Raw genomic sequence first — 20,060 nt, 5'->3', positions numbered from 1 at the left:
CAAACAATTGCTCAGTTTGTGATGATGGATCCATATTTATTCCCATAAATTGACAGCATGGGTGCTTATTGTATTGGCTCGAATGCCAGTTGTGTGCTCCTGTTTGGAGAAACGTGTGGACAAAAACATCCATGTTTTGTACACATGGTTACTTCTAGCAAACATGAGGTCCTCATAAGTCATAATAACTTGTTTTTAATTATACAGAAACTGCCTAGATGGTTTGAGGGTATAGTTTTTCATCACACAACTCTGAATTCGGTGTGTGTTTATGCATGAAAACAAATGGGTAAGAAGATATATCAGTGGACTAAGAAAGAAGCCACAGTCTAGATTCATCATCTGTCATTTGTAATTTGGTCACATCTATTACATGATAAGTGCAAAAACAGTTTCTATCCCCAGTCATTATCTAAATAATTGATGAGCCTCTTCAAAGTAAAGCTGAAAAGTGAAATCCTGGCATTTAAAACTCAAAATCCAGTTCTTCTTGAGTTTTCATTCAAGACTCTTGGTGACTGGGGGAGGATGTAGACCACTGGCTCTCTATCTCCCGGTGCCATGGAGGCAAGGATAGCCCGTGGCGCTGACTGCTCTGGAAGGGTTGCCCAGCTATGCACAGGACATTGATTCCATCCACTGCCCCATTTTGTGCTCCTTCTGCTCTATTTTCCTTTTTACTACTATTTCAGGATTTGGTTCTTGGTATAGAAATCTGATAGTATGGGTCAGGTAAATATACTTGATAGATGTGCCTTTGTTACATATTGACAAAACGAAGTGTTCACAGAGGTTTCAATGCAATACTCTTTGCCTGTGAATACAAGAATGTTGTAATGTTATATATATATCCCATTCTGTTCAAAGACTGGGGTGGGAGAAAGGAAGTAAGGAAGAAACAGTTTATTTTTCAGTTTTAGAAAGAAAAACAGCTAATGCCAGTATTTGGGTTAAGGATGATTAAACTGTTCAAATTGTGACTTAATAGGTCTAGTGGTAATTATGATCCTAATTAAAAGAAAAAAAAATCCCAAACTAAACAACTTTTAATAGTCAGTGGTGAGGTATTTTACATGGGTCTGTACTTGGCTTCCAAACAATTGTTTCTATATAATGAGGAAAAAACTGCATGTGATTTTGCAAGACCCTGTCAGTCAGGTTTTAGGTTTGCATTGGTTCAGGGCCATGATGATTAGAATCTCCAAACTTGGAGGGGTTGAGGATAAAAAAAACTATTTCCTAGTTAGTGGTGAGTGTCTCATTGGGGAAACCTTGTCATGACATATCTTAATTCTCCCTTGTGATTGAATCATGCAAACATTTCTTAAGTCTGAGTCTAAAGCTACTCTAGTGGGAAGCAATTGTCAGCATTTTAGTCTCTGTGTGAGTTGGTATGTGAATGAGACTTACGGTGTGACCTCCAGCATACTCTGTTCACCATTTTTCTCTCTTCCTAGGAGCTTTTGTTTTTTGTTCATGGTGTGTCCTGGAGATAATTGCTGCATTTTCAGCTACATCTTGTTGCCAAAGTGTTGAGCATCCTTGTTGTCTGTCGTTTGTTCCTTCAGTCTTTTCATTGTGGTGCCTGTTTAATTTATTCAAATAACATATCTTGTCATTTCCATTTATCTTCATCTTATCCTTCTAAAAGTCATAAGAATTATATCTAAGACTCATTCATGAGGAATACAGACTGGGCAATGGTTTTGGTATTAGGCAACTGAATAAAAATGCAGATGGGTTCAGAAAATGTTTTGAGTTCAGAAAAGTTTGGTGGTTTTGGTTTGGCTTCACAAAGTTAAGATGGTTCAGCTTTTTAACAAGCCCAGATTCTGAGGTGCTAAAATTAGTGGTTTTGGGTTGGGTTCCCACCTTTTTTTTTTTTTTGTTTTGAACATCTGAATCTGCCCCAAAGGGTAGATGAGTCTTTACCATGGGGAATTGTGCTAGGGAATACGCCTGTTAATGAGCAATAAAACCAACAGAGAGCAACTGGGTAGAACTCTCGCTGAGTTCTATAAGAGCAGGACCAAGCCCTAAAGGTTATATAGAACCATCTTGTAGCAATATTCTGATTTTTATCACAACCACAAATATTTTAGTGTCAGACTATGGCCAAGCCACCTGCAAATGTTTGTGATGGCCTTACTCCAACAAAAACAGGGAACAGCAATGAAAAGTCCTTATTTAGACCCTGCTTGTAGGCTGTGCTCTGGTAACAGGGAATGGGACCCACCTGTGCCCGCACACAGTTTCATGGTGAGAAGTGGGTGAGTTCACAGCAGCTGACGCTCCCGAGGGATGTAATTTTCCCTTACTTTCTTCTCCCCTTCTCTTTTTCATCCATCTCCCACCATTCCTCTCCCTCCCTCCATGCTTCTCTTTTTTCCTGTGCCCTACTCTGGCTCTGGGGGCTTGTGTATGAAATGAGATATTGACAACAGACATGGGAAAACATGACAGAATGAGCGTTGCTGGGCAAGCCTTACTGGCACAGGGTATATACACACATTGTTTCAGCTATTAAGCTTCAGCTACTACTGAACAGGCATCCAGCCAGATTAATCAGAAAAAGGGAAGAGTATGAAGGTTAATAACTTAAAAATAAGACAGGGTGCAGTCCCACTTCCTCCCACCGTGTACCTTGGTTGAGAACAAACAGCAGTGTTATTACAGCAAACTGGCAGGTTGGTAAAAAAGGTCCCAGATAGTATTTATGTGGTGAGGCAGTCTCTAACCTGCTTGCCATACTTCCTCCCTGCCCCCCAAGCCTTTAGCATGTGGGAGGAATGCTGTAACTAGTAACTACTTGTGCTGATGAAAAATCAGTTGAGGAACACTTAGCGGTGAAGGGTGTCTTTGGCTGATTAATAGCACATCATTTGGAGATAAGATACATGGAGGAAAAACAGTAAGGCGTATGGAGGAAGGGAAGAAAAAATGATATAAGACATACATTTGTCAAACATAGAAAGGCAGATAAGCTGAATCAGCTTAAGATATGGGACTGTGAACAAGGCTGTACAATAGCAGTGCTTGTCTTCTTTTTTTTGAGTAACTATTTTTTTCAGTGACCAAGTTCAATGTATGTGAAAACTATGGTCAGACAAATTGGTGACAGCACAGTACATTGGTTGCTTTATCTGGACACGTCTTTTGCTAGGGAAGGTGTCTTTTTCAGATCAGAGAAGACTGTAGGTGTCTGCAGCCTAACATCTCAGTGCTGCTGGAGAAAGTAACCTGCTGATGTTTTTCAAGCTAGTAGCAGACATAACTGCTAATTATTTCGGCTTGAAACTTATCGGTACAGCTCTGAAGCTGAAAGGGAACATGAGAGGATTGTCACACATGGGACTAACAGAGGTTCAGTGACATAATTAAAAGCAACAGACTCATTGTGACTGCTTTGGGGATTTGGAAAAAGAGAGATCTTCTCAGACGTAGTCTTAATCGGGGACACCTAAGAAGGCAGAGGAAAAAAGCTTCTCTGTGGCAAGCACAGGGGTTTTACCATAGCAGCAAGCTGTCTGAGACTGTAGCTGCTGGTTCAGCTCTCAGAGTATCCTGCTATCATCCTTTATAGCTTGAAAAAATAGAAGGGACTCCTGTAAGAGATGTTCACAGGTAGAAACCTTTCCACAATGCAGCTAGGTATGGAAGGCACTTGGAATAGGCTGGTAACTTTGAAGGGTCTTTGTACATTGCCAGATAAAGTTTCTCTTTAAGCTCCTAGTCAGTTGGAGGAGCATATGGCATCAAAGAGGCCACGGAACGATGTGCTTTTATTTAATTCAAAGACCAGTTCCCTTTCCAGGAGACCTGGATAAAAACCTCTGTTACAACTCATGTATTTGAACTGAAACACCACAGTATGTTGTGAGATGAGAAGAAATGTGCAGTGAGAGATCAAGTATCAAATAACTTCTCGGTTACTAGATCAGGTCCATTCCATAGCCTTGGCTGTACAGGATGCAAGAACATCACTGGAAGGGAAGGAAAATGGAGAGGTGGGAAGAAAAGCATCTGACTGTGTCATTTTAGCCCAGTATTTTTTCACCTGTCTTTGTACTCAGAGGTGGGCTTTATTTCCCTTTTAGTGAACCTGCTTCTTTTTCTTCTGTTTATGCTAAGACATGTTTTTTGTAGTCCCTTTTACTACACTGACCTCAGCCAATCTTAACATGGAATCCCATTAAGCCAAATGTGTGCAACAGTCTCAAGTCTCTGGGAAGCTCAGGTGAGTTACTTAGGAAATTGTTACAAGCCAGGGATTCACAGAAACAAGTTGTCTCATAGCTCATGTCTAGCAGGCAGGGTCATTAGGGAGTAAAGGAGTCTGATGGATCCTCTCAAGCGATTTCACCCCTTTCAGCTAGCCACTGCCTAAGTCTGCATGTTGACCTGCAGATGGAACTGTGCTGCTCTGTGTGTGACATTTGGAAGCTCTGTCTGCTCCCCAGCCTCCGCTGTTGCTGTTTGTGTCGGCATGTTCAGGAGCTGCTGACTCAATCTCTCCTGACACTGCTGAGTCAGGAAGAAAAAGAGTGAACAGCATCAGTCTATGTGTCAGACATAGCACAAAGGGGTGATTGTTCATGACATCTCTCTTCTATCTCAAACCATATACTCCTATGCATTTCCAGAAACTCTTGCTGTAAGGTCTAGGGAGGGGTTGGGAAGTACTGACACATACCAAGATGACTTTCAGGGGACTGAAAGGAGAATCATTAGCCAGGTAATAAATAGCCTGTCAACAAGGAGTGGAGAAAGTTGCATGTGTTTCTTATCTAACTTGAAGTCAACTGTTATCCTAAAGTTATGTGCTTGTTATACATAGTGGTTAAATTTATTAATGAACAGAGTATTTTGCGCCTCATACTTTCTACTTGACCAAAATCCTAAGCTTATTAGAAATGTTGCTTGCTCACAGCAAGAACGGAAGATAAAGAAAGGTGTCAATGATACTGTGTGACTTGTTGGCCACTCCTTATTAGGATTGTTAGCTTTTGCTATAAAGAGAAACCAGCCACCTCCCTCTCCTGACGGTTGTTTCAAATAGGCAGCAACACCACACAAGCTGATTCTTTTGCGAGTGTTTTTAAGAAATGGATCATGACATTTCCATTCTGGAAAGCTTATTCTGCCCAAAAACTATAGGAAGGGACAGGTCAGAATAGTGTATTGCACCCATAACTGTACCTGAATAGAAATACTTCATAGTACTTCAATACTATGCCTTCATAGGCATAGGCTGGCTCTCACATCAGACTAAGCCATAAGTAGGACTTAAATATGATATATGGAACTTGGAGAATACAGCAGTGGTTGGTATCTCTTATGTACCTGACATATGTCTATTTAAACAATACACACTATATAGATCTTTAAAGGTGTCATCAGAATTTATAGTCTGATTTATATAACTCTCTGAACTAAACCAGACGTAAAATCGTTTTTGGGTGGAAGAGAATCTCAGAGTTACATTGGGTTTGATGCGACTGATTGAGATTTCCTAGTCCAGAAATGATCATTAGAGCTCTGCACACCCAAATTGCATAGCTCTGCTCTTCATCACAGGTTTGCACTTAACATGCTCTGATGCATGATTCCAGTATGTATTTTATCCAAGTGTCAGCCTGTTTGACAGGTAACTAAGCCACAGTACAACACTAACTCAAACAATATAGGCTTTGTTTGGTGTAAGGCTTTTAAAAATTTATTTATTTTCTTCTCTATTTTAGAGAGTAATTTGCATGTTCCAGAGAAATAACAAAGGTTGGATGCTGCCCCACACCATGTCAGTTTAGAGAAGAACTTAAACGTTTGCTGGGGGTGGCACAATGGCTATAATGAATGAATAAAAAATGAAGAGCATTATGTGCAAAGAACTGATAAAATGGTATCTGTTTCAATGAAGGAATTGTCATTGATGTGCATTGATTGGCACTGGCTGAAAACCAATGACAGTATTTCAGAGAAAAATAGCCTTAAGGGAAAATGCATAAATTACAGACTATGTGTAAAATGTATGGATCCTATTTTACCACCTGTAAAAGTAGGCCTCCCCATTAGTTGACAAGTAGAGGTTTAGAAATCAGTGGTACCGTATGGTCCCATGTAAGGCATATATATGGTTTTATTTATATGTACTGGCAGACCAAATATGCATTTGAAAAAAAAAACCAAAACAAACCATTCCCAACCTCAAAACACACACAAAAAAAAATACAATTTAAGTCAAAAGTATAGATAAATCTGACAACACCACCAAAAAGACTTCTAAACAAATGAAACAATGCTTGATTCAGAAGAAAAAAATAATTTAAATACATCTGTCATTTTGAAGTTTTTCTAGCAAAGTTTCACATGGTAAATCATAATCTAAAATTCTCTTAGCAATTTTTAGTAAAAGAATTTCTGAGGTGACCAAGGAACTGGTGGCTTGACAAAACCTGTGGGTAGATTGAGACGTGCTCATTTTGATGAGTGCAGGAAGAGTGTTCCTTGGAAGAAAGAACAAATTAAAAAATGTGCTTTAGAAGCATATGCTGTTAAGAGCATCTGAATTCTGCCAACAGAGACATTTACTCTGAGCTCACATGAATGAAGTGGAATTTTGCCAGTAAAAGAAGGGGTTGTGTTACTCTGCTTGTAGGATCCAGGTCCTAATTGGTTTATGAAATGAAGGGGGCAATCTCTGAGCTATTACCAGCTTCCTCTGCTGCAAGTGAAGTGAATCGCAGCTGTTCTGATAGGGTCCATAAAAACTTGGAGGGGTAATAAAATGTTTTCACTGGACAATTCTCCAAATGCATGAAACCCAAATCCCTAGCTTATTTGACAGTTGTGAGAGAATTGTATATACTTCCTGGGGAATTCTGATTTATATTTTGTTACTTTTAACTATAGCATCCAGGCTGACCAGTGCTGTAAATGTAAGGGCTCAAAGTGATGTTCTTGCTCCTTTTTTAAGCATGCAAATTGAAATACAGTGTGTACATGTCAAACAGCTGATAGAAGAAAAAAGTTGTGCCTGTTGTTGATTTTCTACCTTCTCTTGCTTGTGTCTTCATACTTTCCTTCTCCCCCATCTCTTGCTCTTTTTTTTCTTCTTTTTTTTTTTCCCGATGAAAAAAGAAGGGCATGGTTACCATCAAATGACCCTAGACAGAAATTCCAGTGCTTTTACTCCCTTGATTTCTGTAATGAAAATAGTAGCTTTTGGTCTTTGTAAGTTTTCTTCAGGGAACTTCTAACCAGGTCTTGAAAGTTCTAAGTCAGATATGTTAATCATGACTAATATTTTTTTAATTCCTGACCCCCAAAATATCTGTGATTTCCCAGGCAATGACAGGATAACCCCACCTTTTGAAGTAAGATGACCTAAAAAGAATACAAATAGATAACATAATGACAAGTGTCTTAAAGAATAATAAATTGGGTTACTGGGTTTCCAGTTAAATCTTAGCTGCTTGGCCTTGAAGCTTACACTGCTGTGAGCATCTGCTTTCACACCATAGCTGGGCATCTATACAACATATCATCAAAGCTTCTCTGTTTAAATTAGTCCTTGTATGGCAGATGTTGCTTGTCTTATCTCAGGCTGCTGCCTTTGGTGTCTAGAGAGTGACCACACAGCTCCACTTCAGATGCAAGGTGCTGTCTGTGTGGCCCTCTGATCCTTTAAGCACTGTGGAAGCAAGAGCTAGCTACAGTTGAATATCTGTCTTCCTTTTCTGACAGATGGATTCTCTTACCACATGTCCCTGGCTTGTAACATGTAGTAAAGTTGTCCCACAAGATGCATAGGAAGTGGTTTATGAGGTGCACAGATCTGAATGGTGATGCTCTCCTGGAGCATCTGGGCAGAGCTGCATGAAGAAAGCTTTCCTGATATGCTCATGGGTAAAGCTTGTGTTCTCAGCAAGTGTTTTGTGCTGTTACTAGAAACTGTCCCTGGAGAGATGGACTTAATGTACCTGAAGGAAATCTCTCTTTGGTTGTGCTGGACTTCATTAATTCATTACCACTGCAAGTTGTTGGTGTAACTTTTTGGGGCAGCACAAGTAAGCATGCACTATGAAAGCAGGCAAAAGGCAGCAGTAGTTTTAAAATATTCAGTCAAACTAGGGTTGTTAAACTCAATAGGCTGTTTCTGTTTGAAATACTGCTACAACATTCGAAGATGTGAACTGGAACTGGTGAACAAAGGAGACCAAGTATGAACCGGTTTCTTATTATTTATCTCAATTTGTGTTTGTCTAGAGTGGTTTTGTCTGAGGTTACATGGCACAGGTATTAAACTAAGTTCATATTGAAAATATGTGGTCAGTAGGTTATACCAGAGATGGTTAATACATACACCGAAGATTTGCGTATAAAACTTCACATCTTTACAGTTAACTTCCTTTTTAGTCTGTTTTAATTTCTTCTTGTTCTGCAGTCCATTCCAGGCCCGCAGAGGAAAGAGACCTAGAGTGTCTTTGAATTACTTCTGATCTGTAGGGAAATAAAATAGGAAGCAGAATAATACTTCTACTGTGAAGTAGCAAAGAAAGCTGGAAGAAAGCAGTCAGTGAGTGCAATACTAAATGGATGTGGAGCAAAATATGGATTCTGGGCTCCACAACAGGGAAGAAAATCTATACTTGCTTCCAAATTTTCATCTGGCCTCTATGTAGTTCTATTGTTCCAATGAGAAATTTGTGACTCAGAGGATTTATTCAAATTCTATATAAAACATAATAGGCAAAGTTCATTCCAGAAATCGTCAAGTGGAACTATATTTCTCTGTGGGGAAAGCTGGGGTCCCTTCCAGTCTGGTCTTTTTCTGTACACAGCCTAGTAGCATGGAGCTTTTTGTTGCACGTTAATGAAACATCAAGGGTTGTGGGGCCCTAAATAAAGCAAATGCTAGAAACAATATTGGACCCAAGCAGAACCCATAAATGTGGAGGAAAGCAAAATCCCCATATATAAAGGAAAACAGAGGTTAAGAACAAAAGCAAGAAAACACATTTCAAACCTTAAGGGGAAAATATCATTATTTTTTTATATTTATTTTTTTTTTCTGAGGAAATGTCCTTGGAAATGTTCAGTTTTCCATATGACCAAGTCACGGATCTGTAAGATGTGCTCTTGAAGAGAGTGTAAATGACTTCAAGCCAAAAAAAACTATTCCATGTTGATCATAAAACCTCACCACTGAGGGTATACATTTCCTTCTTACTCCTCCTGCTTGCCTGGTATATGAAAAGGAAAATAGAGACACCCCTGCCATGTTTACAGGCTGTGCCTTGTTATTTGTAAGATGGACAGAGAGCGAAAAGCTGTATTACCAACACTGCTATTGGAAAAACCTGGAACTAATTAAGGGACCTCATTTGTCAGTCCTCATAAGTTTGCTGGTGGAAATTACTTGGGAGAAGAGTTCTACTGGTACAGAACGGTGCTCTGTAACAGAATTGTAGAAAAATGACAAAGGCAATAACAGCTTTGGTGGAATAGGACGAAAAAAAATAATGTGAAAAAAATTCATTACATTGGCTTTAAAAGTCAATTTTCTTTTTTCTCACACCCCTGCCACCCCTCTTATTCCAGTGGGGAAAAAAGAATGTAATTTGCCTGAACTAGATGATGACTTGTAATGTTTTTACTTGTTACTGATTTACTTCAATGAAACTTATGAATTCCAGTGGAAGCTTCAGTTGAGTAATTTTTAATATTGGGCTATTTTATTACTGGCTCTGCTGAGTGTTCCTTTCTGCAGTGTCTTCTTCCACGAACTATGAGCACTGTGAATCTTTCTCATGCTACTTTTTCAAAATTGAGGCCGTCTATTCCAAAAGCAAGAAAACATGCTACCCAAGCAGAGGGACTTCTAAAATTTTACCATGTTGCTCCCTTTCTCCCTCCATTTCTCCTGAGCTGTCTACTTAATTCCAGATCTGCTCCCACAAGCTGATACAAGTCTTTGTTTACAAGTTGAGTTACAGGGTATGAGGTGAGTATACCTGTTGTACGATGCCTTCCTTGTGGTTGCTGAGATATGATGTGCTATTCTGGGTAGGAAGCAGAAGCACTGTTGTTTCACTCCAGAAAGGCATATGGCACAACATGGTGCAACAGAGATGAGAGTTGATGAGCAATAATGACTCATTGTCATTAAGGCAATGTAGTGTATTGTCAAAGGAAAAAAAATACAATGCAAAATCAGTTGAAGATCAGTCTCTGGAGATTTGAGGCTTTGTTGTAATTTCTGTTTGCAGTCACTTCTCTATCATGTAGTGTGTGCTGGATGCACTCTCTGTTTTGACATTTTCTGTGACAGTGCAAGGCATACGCATATGCACATGCTCATGCAGTTCTTCTAGCACTGTATCACTTACAGTTGCACCTTGACGTTCTCCTTTCCTCCAGTTCTCTAGTTTTGCAGAGTTCAAAGGGACATGATCTTTCACTGTAAGTTGTGACATTTCTAGTCCCAGTTCAGTGGTGGCTACAGGGTTCAAAATTGCAGCCTAAAAATGAACTAGGCTAAAGGGCCTTTACTGTCAGGAACAAAGTCATGTACTCTGAGGGTAATCAGTTTGGATCACATTTGCAGATTCTTTGTATTAGCTTTATCAGGTTGGGCCATCAGAGAGTAGATAGACAGGTAAGACCAAAAGACCTCTGAACCCAATTAAAGTTGTACCACAAAGAAATCAAATTCATGTGGTTTACATTTCAGAAAGTTACATTTGGTGGGCTGTACTTACTTTTATTCTGTAACCTAATGCAGACCATGTGAACATTTGAAACGCTTTTAACAGTTAAACCAGCTCAAATAACACAGAACCAGAGCAGCAATAAAGAAAGAATTAAGACTGATTGCAGCTACAGCCAAATTTTTTTCCTCTTAAAGAAATATAAATGAGTGATATATTTAAGAACTACCATACATATGGTAATTTTGTCCTTAGCTTTTAGCATGACAATAGCCATTCTCTTATCTTTTAGAATAAATGTTTGGTTTAAAAAGCAGTCTTAAACCCACAATGTTTTATTTGCGGTGTTTCAGGGTGAGTCTGGATGCACTGTGGAACCACTGATATTCCTGCTGATGCATATAGTTTGGAATTTGTCATATAGCTCTGAGATACTCCTGAGGAGCTGACATTTAAAATACTTGGCAGAGTAAGATCATGAGTGTGTGACGATAAGAAAATAAGTGTTTTAATTGCAGTCCCCTTTCTTAAAACTGAGCATATGTGTGTGCAGCTTTTCGTTCACAATACTCCTTCCTTGTTGACATTAGATAGGCTTTACACGTGGACCATATAGAGGTTCAGCTGGTGCAAACTGGTATGTTTGCAGTTTCTCTGCTGAATAAAGAGACTGGATGGGAGTTATGGAGCCCACAGAAGCCTGGCTGGACGTAGACAGTGCCAAATATGCCTATGTCCTGCATCAATTTCAGGAAAATTATGCAGTTTACTTACAAAGGGAGCAGAATGACTGGCTTGCTTAGCACTAGAATCATTCCCTTGGATCAGTTTCCTCATTTTTGTTCCTTAACAGTGATTTCCCAGGATTTTGGGAGGTCTTCTTGATGTTTGGAAAAGAGATCAGGCCCACAGTTCTAGTTTGTGTATATCCTATCCTGAAGGAAGAACTTCCTAGGGCCCCAGGAAGTCCCTAGATCCATTTTCTAGTATCTCCAAGACACTGAAATGCAAACTTTGTGCCATTCTGATTTTGGCATAGAGCCCTGCTTCCTGAATTCAGAGCACCATCGCTATCGTGAGTGGATATAGCTCTTTTCCCCCACCAGCTATCCTGATGTGCCTGTGTAAAACAGCTTTCCTCACTGCTCCCTCTGTGAAGCTGGCCACTCTGTTGTCTTTGTCCCCTGCTTTCCCATAAGCTTTTGGGGCTGATGTAGCAGGGAGTGCATTCAAGCACAAGGCTCTCAAATTGGCATGAAACCAAAAGTTCTGTATGACCAAGACTTTTCTGTGGCTGCTGTTCTTTCCACAGGCCGCAGACAGCAATTCAAAAGCTCTCCTCCTCCCTGGGGGGTGAACAGCTTGAAGATCTGCTCTCATACGTACTTTCCAGAAGCAGAAAATTAATAGAGCAAAGATCTGTGTTGATTTTCTTACTTTTAAAAAATCTTGGTTAAAAACATAGCAAAACACTGTTTACTGTAAAGGAATATCCCTTGCATCGCTGTTCCTAGGCAGCGGCTGATGCACTGCTCATGAAATACAAGCCGTTTCAAAGTGTTAAGGCAGGGAGCTGGGGCTACTGTTGCTAATTCTTAGGAGTGGTAGTATGGAAAAAAGTCTCCATCAGCACCAATTCACAGACCCTTCTATATAGGGGGACCGGAACTGGTGGAGTGGAAGGAGACATACTCCCTGCTCTCTTCTTGCTTTTGTTACATACTGGGCTTAGCAGGGTAGTTCAAGGCTTGCATGGAAGTGGGAAAGAGGAATGTATCCTGGGAAGGTTAAAATGGGAAAACAGCTGCTACTTGTAACACTGCCCTTTATCACTCTCACTAAGAAAAAGGGAACCCTTTGTCAAGTTTTTAGAGAACAGACACTTAAATTCTGATTATAAGAACGAAAGAAAACCCATCAAAAAATAGATCAAGTGAATGTTGGACAGAAAGCAACGTCAGAAAATGGATCTAGGAGAATTCACTTTAGTTTCTTTTTCACCACTGATTTCTTTATGATCTTTGGCAAATCTTTTGTCCTCTCTTGGTTCATGAAGAAATACTTCCTCACCTTACAAGAATGCTAAAATAAATAGGTTCCTCTGATACTATGTCTTGATCATTTGATGTAACTAAACAACAGGAATTTTCACCGTATATAGTTCTTTGCCACAGAAATAAAGAAGAATAATAGTTTTGTGTAATCACAGCTGAAGTAATGTACTGTTAGTTTCCTGGAAGCTAAATGTACTTCAGAAGATGCTTTAAACAAAGTAAGAAAAACCAGAATGCTTATCTAGACCTTCTCCAGACATTGTGATAATTTAGTCCCACCCCCCAGTTGCAGAAGGGTTGGACTAGATGCTCTCTAAAGGTGTACTCCAACCCAAACTATTCTATGATTAATAGATAAAATAAATTTACATCTGAGTTAAGTATCAGATGTGTTTTTTAAAAGCAATAGAATGCTAATATACATGCAAAACATAAATAAGAGTAATTTCCTTTAGCTTTTCAGAATCAGGATGAAACAAGAGCTCATAAACATTAAGATTTGTTTTAAAAGAATTCAACATATTCAAATGTAGGAAGACTTAAATTTTCTTTTTTCATCCTTTGTTTTTGTTTTCAATTAAAATGTGCTTGTTAATGTCCTGTTGAATCAGACATTTACAAATCCTGCAAACACTGGTTTTTTTTCTTTTGAAAAAGTGTTATGCTTTGGTTTTTTCTTCTTTTCTCAATCTGGTTAATTATTTGTATTATGATATCCCCAAAAGACTAAAACAGACTCCATTCTTTGCAAAATACTAAAAAATGAGTTTAATGTCAAAAGAAGTACAAGCCTACAATTCTCTCCTTTGTCTTCAGTCTCTCTATTACATGCTTTCTTCTGTCTCTTTAGTTAGGTATCCATTCATTCATCATCTTTTGTGTGTGTGTGTGTTTTCCTTGTTTTCCCTAGACTGGGCTATGAAAACTGTCTTGCTGGCAGACAGACTCTGAGGAAGCTTTCCATCCTAATTCCTTTTCATTAATGAAAGTTACGAAGCACTGCCAGCGTGCGTACTGCCTGTAAACAGAAGTAAAATGAAAGCAATACACTTCCCTAATCCCCCTCCTTCAATGGGGTGAGTTAGACAAGCAACAGATAAAAGTATCACTATGACAGCAAATGTTGGAGGCATACACATGCAAACAAAATCAGGCAGAGTGTTTTAGAAAGAAAGACAATTAAGATTCCCCATACATCCAAAGGCAGTCCTTTTGCTTCCCTTTAATGGAAAAAGCTTGCTGAGTTCTGTGTGTTCATCCATGGCCTTCAGTGGTCAGTCTCTGCAACAGTTTCATGGGGCAGATGGAAAAATTATTAGACTATAGAAAAGTACTGCATGTGCTCTCATACCAACAAATGTGAGCCTCTCATTGGGGTAGGAGAGGAAATCCATCATGCCATACCCTGAAAATACACAGCTTTTATGAGCAGGGACACACCAAAGAGAAACCCTACATTGTCCAGCAACCCTTCAAAGTCAAAACCTTTCTGAAATACTTCTACCTAGTGTACTTTCTAGGCTCTTAGAACAGATTGCTCCAAGAACTCTTCATGCCTTTTGTTTTTTTCTAACAAGCTATTAGCAGCAGATGAAGAATAACACCCTCCTAACAATTAATGCAGCCTGGGGCCTAACCAGAAAAAATCATTATTTCCAAAAAGTCCTATTGACAGAACTGCTGCAGCAACCTTTCAAAGCTGCACCCACATCCGATGACAACAACAATAAAATGCTGTGCTATTTTTCTTACCTCATAAAGTTGTCATCTCAGTGTAGCTAAACATCTTAGTTGCCACCCAGCCCGTAAACATCCTCATGTGGGGAAGGTTATCAAATAGGTCACTGAGAAGCAGCTCTTACATTATCTAAAGTATTATCTAGAGCCCTCAGATTTCCTGGAGCCCTTTCAATCTGGTTTAAGACATGGTTATGTTACAAAGACACAGCTATTTCTTGGCTATTGCTAGTCTTCCTGATTTATTAGCTTCTGCTAATGGATAAAAACTAAGTGCTCAATCAAATCTGACCTCTCAGACATGCTGGCTGTCAGAGTGCCTTTGCTGGTCACCCTGTCTATTTTGCTGGTGTCCCTCTAGGAAACTGTAGCAATCTTAAGAAGGAGAGTGCATTTCTTTTGGGTGACCAGCTTTAATTCTGTGCTATTCATGATTTCTTACATTAAATGTGGAATGCCAGGCTGCTGCTTCTGGAAACAGGACCAACTGCTCCACTGTCCTAATCCCCTTCTAGGAGGCACCCTTTTCAAGATGTCCCCCGTTGGACAGATAACAGTCTGTGCAGCATTTACACCAGTGTGAGAACCTTCTTTGGTATTTATTTGCTATGCCAGCCTTTAGCCAGCTGGCTGCCAGTCCCTCCCTTCCCTGCTTTCTTCAAGACTACTAACACAAGAAGACTGCACTTTCCTTTTCTACAGATTCAGTTTAGAGGTTCTGTAATCAAGTTTTGCTGATATTAAAATTGAGATTACATAAAGTATGGATGCCTTGAACTATTAAAAAATGAAGTCTTGAGGGACACTATCTCTAAAGATCAGCTTTCCCTATTTAAAAGCAGTGTATTCCCAGATTCTGGGTCCCCTTAAAAGGCTTCTCTCTCTGCTCAGCCAAGTGCCTGCACCTCGTCAGCAAACAATAGAAAAGAATCAAGTAGCAGGATCCTGCCCAGTTCACAATTATTTAACCCTTTGTCACCACTATATTTTTTTTCACCAGACATCCCCTTTCTGTCTAAAACAGATGCTGGGTTTGCTGGTGCCAGAGAATTAATCTTATGAATAGTTTCTATGTTTGTTGTCAGAAGGACTTGGTTGCACTCTCCTCTCTGGCCCAGTAGGTCAAGGGGTTCAAGTTCCCCACTGAGGCTTGGAGCGAATCTCAGTGCTGACTGTGCACTTCAGCCTAGGAGAGGGGGAACATGCTGCACTGGTACAGACCCTGTATTTCCAGTAAGACTTGTGTATGAGGTCTCCTATCTTTTTCAAATACACTCCATGTAGAAATTACTGAGCTACTTCCTCATTAGGGTATTTGGGGGCTGTATTTTGTACAGTACACACCTGGTTTGCTGCACAGCCCTCCCTCCCGAGGGATGCTACACACCTGCATCTGCCTGTTTGCGAGTGCTGCATGTATTAGGACACTGTAGGGTGGTGCAGTGTTGTAGTCTAGCACCCCACTTTGTTAAGCATGCTTTTTTATTTAAAGTTGGGAGAAAGGAAAATGTAATAAAAGAAACACAAGCAAAAAAAAAAAAGGCTCAAGCGAACGCATTACCTGACAGCTTTTTTTTTGACTCTATGAATTTGTTACCTCTGTAGTAAGATGAATGTTTTGGGTATAAAAGCCAAATGTTGGCCGCTGCATTTCATTCCTTTCAAACAATAGAGAGTTGTAAGTTTGTATACCCTACACCAAGCACCAGCATTGGAGAAGGGAAGGCAGGAAGGCTAACTCACCATGCTGCTGCCCAGAATGGAAGTGTCCTCTTCCCTTACATCCCTTAGGTGGGATGGGGGGGAGGCACCAATTTAAGTGTCAGGGAGCAGGGCCCATGCACTTGAGGTACACTGGACTAACATACTGGCTTTGGACTAACAGTAAGCAAAAAGTTTTATGTTGGAAGTGGGAAAGAACAATGAATCCAAACTTATTTTCATAGGTGATGGATGAGATTGGAAAAAGGGGAAAGGATGGGAAAAAAGCTAAAAAAGATGTTTTCTTTGGGCTTTTCCTGGAACTGTCTCTTTGTCTTCACTAAGTGGAAACTTCAGGAGTTCATCTCAGCCTTTCACCCACCACTCCTCTGTGCTGGGAGAAAGCTGCAGAGGGTAAGAACGCAACAGTGCTCGTACTCAAGTGTTTCCAAATGTTTCACAACCATATGTATTTATCGGTTCTCACCCTCCACCCCATCACCACTCCCTCCACATAAAAATCAGAGACTGAGCTCAGGCATCCAGGCAAGAAGGAAGCCTCCTCCTCTTTTTGTAGAAACCTGTGTGTCTCAGTGCAATGTTTAAATGCACTAGGACTCAGCTAGGACAACTTGCCAAAAGGCAGTATCAGAGAGGTGCTGAAAGAAATGCCTTTCAAAGATTTCCCGTAAAGTCAGGTCATTCAGCATGGGAAGCTGGCAATAGTCCTTTTTGGGTTCATGGATATAGGGAGACTCAGTGAGACTGAAATGAAGGATTAGCAAAATTATTCTCCCACTGTACCCCCTGCCTTCGATACAGAGCCAGCAGTTACTTTCCACTCTACTCTGTGTGCAAAACAAGGCTGAAATATGATATTCAAATTATTCCCAAGGATGCATCTGCTGAAAAGAAAGGCACGAGCCAGATCCTCCCCTGTGCTTGTTCTTTGTCACAGTCTTGAATTTTGGATCATTATAAGGACACAGAGAACGCACTCATTCCTAACACTGTTAGTGTTTCAATGAGTGCTGCTATCAATCATTTACGTTCTCACTCTTTCTTAATATATTTGGATAAGTAAAATTGCCAATAGTGCAACAAAATCAGCCAAAGTCAGCCCACAGAAAAAACAATAGGATTGAATGTGGTCCATTGTCTATTTCTGTATGATACAGAAATAGTAAACCAGCATGAGAATATGTGAAGAGCTCATGCTCAGCTGAAGCCATGGTGCAATGGATGCAGGGCTTATAAACACAGGCTGTATGCTGCAGTACTGCTTTGATGTTGGCTACTTGAATGACTGTGTTGCCTAGTCATTTAAGTGCTTACTTGTATTGCCAATAAAGGTAAAGAGAACAACATGAGAATAGCTATTACATTTTCATATGCAAGATCTCAAAAAACCCCACCAACCCAAAACTGAGAATGTAAGAGCTCACAGAAAGATACCTGAGCTGTGTACCCAAACTAGGGTACACCTTGCCGCAGCATTGCCCACAAGCGATTTCCTTGCATATCTCATAATATGGGGTTAATTTAGTGAAGTGCCAGCTTTCACATTTCTGCACCTGTAGATGTTTATCTCCCATTTTCAAGACATTTAGCATTCTCACAATCAGAGAAAAATCTTGAAAACATGACTCAGTAATTCTCTAAGAGCAAAAAAGTGTTTTCTTTTTAATTTTTCTGGCTCTAATCAAGAGTAAGGCACAAACAGTAAAATTGATAATAAAATGTGGGGGGTGCATTGATACATGCTTTCAAGTCATGCTATCAGGGCTTTCTCTCTCCATGAGTAATGTAAGTTTTCTTCTTAAGTGGAGCATTAAATTCTTCCAGCACCGACCGGTATTTGAAGAAAAGAAAGTCGCATTGAGGCTCATGGTAGTAATGCTAACATTCAAACTGAAGAGATAATAATGGAAAGCCAGAAAGGGTCTCTTATCATCTTGGCAGTGCTCAGTTATTTCGTTTCTCAATGTCTCTCTTGCTACTGCAGTTACTTTCCAGCTCTACTTGTGTAGTTTTTCACATCTTTTTCGCAAATGACAGAACCAAAGGAATTATTATTGATGAGTGATAGAAAAAGATATATTGAATGGTGTGACTTAACTGAGATTTCATGATGCTATTCTACAGTTTTGGTGTGGACCTTCCAGTAAAGTTTCTGGGTTTACTTTACTGGTGGTGGCAGCCATCTCCATCTCTGCTAAGGGAGCTGTGGCTGGGGGAAGGGCTGCTACCTAGATGTGTTTTCAGCAGCAATTATTTATGTATGAAGAAAATGTGTGTTACAAATTATGGTATCTCTTGACTCCTGATATTTCTGTAAAAGCAGAATGTGTACGTATTTTCTTTGTATTTAAGTGGTAAACTGCAGTTGCAGGGAGGGGTGAATATAAGTTATGTTAGCTACTCCCAAGGTCTTTGGAACTCTACTGGAAGCCTGTCTGCCATCTGCATTGGCATGAAACATTGATCTCATTGAAATTGGGTGCTTGCTTTTTTGTTGTTCGTTTGCCTATCCCCGTTAATGAGCTTTCCACCCACAGGACATGACAGAATTGAAAAGATGGTGACTCTGTTTTAACATGTGGTCTTTCAAAGAAAGAGGGGGGAAAAAAAGACTGGAAATAATCCTTGCCCTGGCACAGGGATGGCTGCAGAGCTGCAGCTGAGCACAGCCTACCCCTTTGGGCAGGGAGGGATGTGGTCTGGCTGACACACTGGCACTGGCAGTCTGCTGAGGGACCCATGTCCAACCTCCCTTGGCTGGAAGGGAATTGACTGGGAGAGTCATCAGGCCTTTGGGGATGGGTGGAAGAGAGGAACAGCCTCCTAGCAAACAGATGGTAAAAGGCTTCTGCCTCTCAGCTTTGGAAAAGTCTTGAAAAGCGAAGTCCCATGTGTGTGGTGTTCACATAGTAATGTATAAAGAAATTACAAAAAATTTGGCTGGGACATAAATTAATACTTCTTTTTTTAATGAACGTATGTGTTAAAACTTGTGTGGAGACTTTGAAGGACAACTAATGTAGATCAAATAAATATCTCAGTGTTTTATTGAAGAAATAATTTGGAAGTCAACTTCTTCAGCTGGTTCTTAGTCCCGGTGAAGCTATTGGCAAAACTTTATTGGTTTCAGTGTAGCTAGGGCTTCTCTGTTACAAACTATATCGTTTTTTATGGAGCAAGTTGCTGTAATCAAATTTATCAAGACCGTCAGTTATTGTGAGAGCTGAGCACTGTCATCTGCATTTTCAAAGGCAGTGCACCCAAGAAGAACATTTAGTGATGCATAAATGAATTTTTCTTTAGCAGAATTACCACAATTTATTAAAAAAAAAAAAAAGACTGTGCTGTGTGAAACACAAAATAGCACAGGACATGCGATTTTCTGGGCTGTGTCACTGGTCAAGAGAATTGTTTATCAGTTCTGACACAGGGACATAGACATTTTCTTATATTTCTTGATCTTGCCCTTGACAGATTTCCGTGAACCCCCCATCTCTATTTGTGTCTAGGGTTGATAAATCTGAAAGTTAGAAATGAAAATGTTTAATTAAATCATCCTGAGCAGGATGAAACTAAATTATTGTTTTAAATTTTAGAAAATGGAAGATGAATTCTAGAAAATTTATTAAAAGGTGACTTTGATTTGGGAACAAAATTAAAATTTTAAAGAACCAATGCTCTTCTAAAGAATTACTTTTGAGATGTGACTGAGTTTGCCACAGCTGACTTCTTCCTCTCAAATTGTATTGAGACCTACTCTTTCCCTTCCCGGAAGCCCAAGTCAAGGAATAATGTGTGTGGTGCTTATTATAGCATCAGGACCTGTGTCTGAAGATTG

At 39.8% G+C, this 20,060-nt stretch overlaps 1 protein-coding gene across 1 annotated transcript in view; it reads left to right on the top strand.

Annotated features, from left to right (window-relative positions):
• The window catches only part of CREB5 (cAMP responsive element binding protein 5), a 209,781-nt gene that overhangs the window by 42,043 nt on the left and 147,678 nt on the right, over positions 1 to 20,060 (top strand). The gene's annotated exons all lie outside the window — the stretch shown is intronic.

The sequence above is a fragment of the Melopsittacus undulatus genome, chromosome 1 (genome assembly GCF_012275295.1).
Source record: "Melopsittacus undulatus isolate bMelUnd1 chromosome 1, bMelUnd1.mat.Z, whole genome shotgun sequence".
Taxonomy (NCBI): domain Eukaryota; kingdom Metazoa; phylum Chordata; class Aves; order Psittaciformes; family Psittaculidae; genus Melopsittacus; species Melopsittacus undulatus.
Note: the sequence above shows the minus strand (reverse complement) of the source record. Positions and strands in the feature narration are given on the sequence as shown.